The sequence below is a fragment of the Neomonachus schauinslandi genome, chromosome 4 (genome assembly GCF_002201575.2).
Source record: "Neomonachus schauinslandi chromosome 4, ASM220157v2, whole genome shotgun sequence".
Classification (NCBI taxonomy): domain Eukaryota; kingdom Metazoa; phylum Chordata; class Mammalia; order Carnivora; family Phocidae; genus Neomonachus; species Neomonachus schauinslandi.
Genome location: NC_058406.1, coordinates 104,626,497 through 104,633,393, shown reverse-complemented (window position 1 = coordinate 104,633,393; position 6,897 = coordinate 104,626,497). Strand labels below are relative to the sequence as shown.

Below are 6,897 nucleotides of genomic sequence, written 5' to 3'. Positions count from 1 at the left end.
AAATCTTGGGATACCTCAGTGGCTCCATTGGGTAAGCGTCCAACTCTTGATTTCTGTTCAGGTCATGATCTCAGGTTCATGGGATCAAGCCCCACATCAGGCTCCACACTCAGCACGGAGTATGCTTGAGATTCTCTCTCCCTCTCCCTTTGCCCCTCCCCCCCCAAATAAATAAATCTTTAAAAAATGGAATCTTGCCATCTGCAAAAACATGGATGGATCTAGAGTGTATTGTGACAAGTGAAATACGTCAGACAGAGAAAGACAAATACCATACGATTTCAGTAATATGTAGTATCTAAAAAACAAACCAAATGATCAAACAAAAACAAAAACAGACTCATAAATACAGAGAACAATCATGGTTGCCGGAGGGGAGGGCAAAATAGGTGAAGGGGATTAAGAGGTACAAACTTATAATTATAAATAAATAAAACACAGGGATGAAAAGTATAGCATAGGGAATATAGTCAATAATATTGTGATAACATTGTATGGTGACAGATGGTAACCACACTTTTCATGGTAAGCATTACATAATGCATAGAATTGTCAAATCACTATGTTGTACACCTGAAACTAATATAACATGTCAACTATACTTCAATAATAAAAAGACTCAAAGTAAAATTAACAATAATTAAATCTCATGTGAAATTTGTAATTGAAAAAATTTTTGATAAGAAAATCAAGATTTGGGATGCCTGGGTGGTTCAGTCAGTTAAGCGTCTGCCTTTGGCTCAGGTCATGATCCCAGGGTCCTGGGATCGAGTCCCGCATCAAGCTCCTTGCTCAGTGGGGAGCCTGCTTCTCCCTCTACTTGCTGCTCCACCTGTTTGTGTGCTCTTTCTCTCTCTCTGGCAAATAAAAAAATAAATAAAATCTTTTAAAAAAATCAATATTTTTTTACAGAACATAGAGATGAAATATTTGACCTGAAAAAACTGAACTTAGGACTCAGAGAGAAACAGGGGAGAAGTAACTGATTTTTTTAAAATTCCCTAATTCCTTATAGGCATTTTTAATTTTTACAATCTTTGCCGCATGCTATATGGATGTTTCTAGTTAGAAACATCATGGTTGTTTTGTGGGCTATTTGTAGAAAATTCATGTATAATTTTCTAAATAAATTTTTTGGCTGAAGGAGAAAGAAATTTGAGGGTGAGTTGGGGCAATGTCACAATGGAGAAGGAGGAGGAGACGAGGGGAGGAATGGAATATGCATTGCCCTGGTGACTTGTTTGGACCCCAAAGAAAGTCCAAGTTCAAGTTCCAGAAGAGCTACAAAGTATTTGTCTGAGAAATGGTGTCAGAGTACGAGGCAGAGCCATTTTCTCTCCCCTCCTCCCATCACCAACCATGCAACTAGCACAAATTTGATTTCCAAGATCTCTGGGCAGCAAGAGAATGCATAGTGGTGGAAAAATAAAATACTGGGATGCAAGCAGGCCAGGAAGAGTCTAGAACAGGATGGTAAGCAGATTTCTTGTTTTATTGTTTCACTTGAGGAGCAGACAGCAAGGAGAGTAGCTGGGGAGTGGATTAGAGTCTGTGGTTTGGGGATCCCAGGGCAAATAACACAGTTGGTGTCAGAGGTCAGCAGATGGAATTAGGAGAGAGGATTCAGCCTTCTGAATCCCAGGGCAGAGGGACCCACCAGCCCAGAGCTCAGAACCTTCACTGAGACAACTCAGCCCCTTGGGCAGGCCCAGCAGGGGGAGCAGGAACAGGAGGAAGGCTTTGGCCACTCGCTGTCCCCAAGCCTGCGCTCCTTGGCTCAGGGTCCACTTCAGCAGCAGCCTCCAGACGACTGACCGCTGCCCCCTCCACAGCAGCTGGAGCCCCCCGAGGGCTGGCTGCAGCAGCCAGAGCTCTGGTGTCTGTGATGGTGGGAACTGCGTCGCCTGTGGTGGCTCAGGCAGCAGCCACCGCCCCCAGAGCTACAGCAGCCGCCGCCCCCAGAGCTGCAGCAGCCGCCTCCCCCAGAGCTGAAGCCGCAGCAGGAAGAGACTGGGGGGCACTTGGGGGGACACTTTGGGGGGCACTTGGGCGCGGGACACTTGGGAGGGGGCTGGCACTGCTGCTGGTTCTGCTGGCAGGACATCTTGGCTGGCGGGGTCAGGAGCTGAGGGAGAGTCACACAGCGAGTCAGACCTAGGACACACAGGTCTCCCTTGTTTTACCATCATTTCTTTAACCTACATTTTTAAAAGCCTGTTCAAGATAAGTAATGGGGAAATTATCTCTAAAATAGTCTGTCAAATGCTTTCACATTATCTCATTTGAACCCTAGGAGCTGTTCATAAAACGGACATGGTGACCTTCTCTTAACAAAGTACAGAGGACAGCTGTATCAACAAAGTCACCCCAAATCAGTGTTCTTTAAGTGGAGAAGGCAAACTGTGCATTCACAAAGTGTGAGTGTGACTTGAGTCCATGCTCTGCACCACTCCGAATTCTGAAAATGTCCCACCTATGAGCCAGGTTAGAGTGACAGTGCTCTTTGCTGAGCAAGAAATAAGTGTCTCCTTTTGGAGGAATTTTGCAGCTAGCTTTTCAACAGATATATATTATTATCATATATCGTATACTATATGTAATATCGTATAAATAAAATATAACTATCCCATATAATTAAATATAATACATATATATACATTTATATTTGGGTTTACCAGCTCTTATGGTGACACTTGGCATATGTATATACACAGATATAAAACAGGTTACGCAAATCATTCTGGAAATGTAGAAGTGAGGCGAGACCTGACTGTGGCAAGGTGGGATATGCTATGTACCCTCCACAACACACAGTCTCCTTTCTTTTCCACACCTTAGCACTGTAAATTTCAGTTTGTTGTTCCTTATCCACTATCGTTATCGTTACTCATTATTCACTATCCAACTTTGGGGTTTCTGGTGCAGATGCCCAGACACCCCTCCTGACTTGCTAGCAACACCTGCTGGGGGTAAGACCCATGCATGTCTGGGTTTATGCTTCCTCTGTTCCAGTTTGAGAGTCACTGTGACTCCAGTAGAAGCTTTGGGGAAGGGACATAGCTGATTTCTCCAAAGTAAACTCTTCCTTCTGAAAGGAAGAACTGTTTAACTTACCAAAAACCTGAGAAACTTAAAAAGATACAGAACTGATTTTATTTAGAGCACAGACACACGAATCATCCTGCTGTCTCCTATCTCTCCTGTCTCATAGCTCATCCCCCTTCATCAGAAATTCTAGATTTTCTGTTCCTCTCTATCTCCCCTGCTCTGTCTGTGGAAGGCTCTGCTCTCAGTCCCAGGGGACACTTACCGGTGCACAGGCAGCACTGGGTCTGTCAGCACCTTAGGAGAGGAGTGTATGGAGGTGCTCTGACTCTGAAGCCCTTTTATCCCGGCTTTGGGCTCTGCCCTCAGCCTGTGAGACAGGACCTGGGCACGAGGGGACTGCCTCCTGCCACCCACGAGGTCCTGTGACAGGTGGTGACTGGCAGCTCCTTCCTGCCTCCTTCCATGGGGCTCAGAGCAGCTGCTCCCAGCTTGGAATAGGGCTGCTTAGAAATGGGGTAGAGGGCAAATTCCTACCATCATCTGCCACCTTATTACCTCAGTGATTCCTGCCTCCCACTCTCTTTCTTGGAGCTTGGTCCCCCACGCCTTCCCCTTCTCCCTCCTGCAATGTTAATTCATTAGCTCTAGGCCTCCTAGATTGAACAATGAAACACAGATGCTTCCAAGCTTTTTCACATGTGTTCCAGTCACTTTGCCATTGAGAGTGAGTGTATCTGTGCATTCGAACAGGTGTCTGTGTCTGTGTATGTTTCTAAATGTGCTGTATGCATTAGGTGTGCGTTGTGTCAAGCTCACATTCAAAAACTGCTTTACCTCTTAAAATCAACTCGACTTGGAAAAATTATTTAGGAGTTAGGTTTGGGGCTCTGAAGTCAGACATCCTGGGCAGGAATTCTAGCTCTGACACTATTGATATAACTTAGGGCAAATCTTTTAACCTCTTTGCCTCAGTCTCCTCATCTGTAAAACAGTGACTTTAATAACCTCTACTTCATGAGTTCACTAGAAGTATTAAATGGGATAACATACTTGAAGCTCATAGAACTGTGCCTTGCACATTTAATGCACACCATAAACCATCATCGTCATCATCGTCATTTTCCTTAATCAACTTCTATGTGCATGCTGTGGCAATCAATAGATTTTTTTTCTTTTTTTGTCCATTGCAAAGCCAGCATTTGCATAAGACTTCAGAGTTTACAGATAGTTTTCCCATGTGACTTAGGCCATCAGCATAAGACCTGGAACCTGCAGATACATGTGGTGAAGACTTTACACTGCAGAGGTCTGGCCCTATGTTGCCTGAGAATGACTCTTGTCTTCCTGCTCACGTTATTAAAAGGCTTACATATAAGGGAGCAGTCAGGATATCAATTCCTTGGCTCATACAGGTAAGTCTTACTCAGGAGATGAGCACTGATTCTTAAGGTAATTGGCCTGAGGGTTCATACAGCCCATGCTTTTAGTGATGTGGTACCCAAACCACCCACCAGTCTGATTAAGATCTGGGTGAGAAGTTGACAACTTGTTTGGAACCTCATAAGGACTTGCCTGCTTGCCTTGACTACATGATGTCAATGACTGGTATTCAATTTAATAAGAGAAAAATTTATTAAGCAAGTGTTTGGCTTTTAGGTCTTCTCTCATTAGGGATTAGGTATGAGATCTAGAGTGGAAATAGAAGGTAAATTAAAAGTAATGCAATATATCTCACATTGGAAAGTTATAGAAATAACTGTGATCATTTATTTTCTAATTTATTTTGACTGTGTTTACCTATAATCCAGGAGCTGCTTAATAAATCATTGAAAGTATTCAATTCTTATAGAATCACTCAGAGGTTCACACTGTCTTAAGTAAACCCATGAATTATTTTTTCACTCATCCAATTCTTTTTTATAACACACATTATTAGACAATAGTCTTAAAGTAGTAAAGAAAAGGTAGTTGATTATTTCTTATGCCTAGTGGCCCCTAAAACTGTAATATAAAAGGAAAATGTGATGTTTATCCACTTCCAAATAAAACTATTCAGGTGGAAAAGAACACCATGTAAACAGATTTGAAAGGGAAATGACAGATTGAGAGTAAAATTACAACACATATTCCATGAATAAGATTAAAATAGTTGATATGCAACTATATTTTACAAATTAATAATGAGAAAATCCCAATGGAAACAATACCAAAAAGGTAAATAGGCAAGAAAAAATGCTAGATTTATATATGACCAATAAATATTTGGAAAAACTAGGAAAAAAGACATTTTGTTTTATCTTATGAAATACATGCATTCATATCAAATAGGCAAAAATTTTAAAGTTAAAAGTTTTATAAACTTTTATAAAAGTTTTATAAACTTTTATAAACTTTAATAAATTTTATCCACACTGGATAAAATGTGGATAAAATGTAAATAGGGATTATTTTTTACCTTTCCAAAGGGCTAATTATTGGTCCATTCATTCAGATAATATTTATTGACAAGTAAAATGATTAAAATGTAGAGTGTACATAATTTTGACCAGGCAATTCCAATTTTAGGGCTTCTATTCTATAGATATTATCACAAAAGTGTGACTATCTCAATACTCAAGGATGTTAACTATTATATTTATAATATGAGAATTTGGAAAAAACCTCAATACCTATAATAGATTGTAATATAAGCGTGTGAAGAATACATAGTGATTAAAATTATTTTGTGGTTCTATATTCAGTCATGAAAAGATGTTTCTTAACTGAAGCTGTTATAGAACACATACATTATACCATGACAATTAGAAATATAATTTAAAAATAAAACTATATATAATAACAACAAAAACACATATATCTAAGAATAGACATCTCAAAAGATATAGAAGTGGAGAAAGTTGGAAAACTCTATTGAAAGACATTAAAGTCTGCCACAGCAAATGGAAGGAGTTGTCACGTCCATGAATTGACGGCAACATTGTCTTAAAGATGTCAGTTCTCTCCAACTCAATCTAAGGATTCCATGTAATTCCAATAAAATCACCACAGGAACTTTAAAGGAACTTCACAAGCTGATTCTATGACTAACATAAAACAGCAAAGGCCAAGAATAGACAAGATACCCATGAAGAAGAACAAAACATAAGAACTTGCCTCACAAAATATCAAGCAATATAAAGTGGTTGAAATGAGGACTGTGGGCTATTGGTGAAAGAATGATGTCACAGGGTACTGTAATTAAAAATCAACTCACAATCATAATAAACTTGAACCATGTCACAGGCAGGATTACAGAAAAGTGGGATAAGGGTAAGCAATTCAAAAAATGGTGCTGTGCCAACTGTTTATCTATTTGGGCAATGAATTAATACCTCCACCTCACACAATATAGAAAAGTAATTCCATAATTGGAAGACCTAAAGTGGAAAACGTACATTTATCAAAAACTTCAAAAATTTCAAAAATGATTTTATAGAATACCCTTATAAACTTTTCGTTGGAAGGGGTCCCCTAAATAATACAAACAAGTGCATGTCAGAGACAAATACAACATAAGCAGAAAGGAAAAAATAATGTTTGGTTATACAAAAATCAAGGCTTCCTTCATTAAATAATGTCAGAAAGAGTGAAAATCTAAAATACAGATTATGAGAGGATATTTGCAACACATAAAATTGACAACAAATTAGTATGTAAAGAACCTTACAAACCAATGAGAAGAAAGCAAAGAAGGAAAAATGAACAAAAGACACAAAAAAACTGATTCCCAGAAGGGAAAAACTAACTAACCAATAAGTTATGAAAAAAACCTTGAAAGGAATTGGAGAAAAGCAAGAAAAAACCATATCC

The 6,897-nt window shown here is 39.5% G+C and overlaps 1 long non-coding RNA gene across 1 annotated transcript; it reads right to left on the bottom strand.

Annotated features, from left to right (window-relative positions):
• Positions 1-1,473: 1,473 nt before the first annotated feature.
• Positions 1,474-3,358, bottom strand: LOC110578489. The gene is made up of 2 exons (XR_002480180.2): positions 3,311-3,358; positions 1,474-2,125 (listed from the first exon to the last, which is right to left on the bottom strand). It is a non-coding gene; the product is annotated as an uncharacterized LOC110578489 (long non-coding RNA).
• Positions 3,359-6,897: the final 3,539 nt, after the last annotated feature.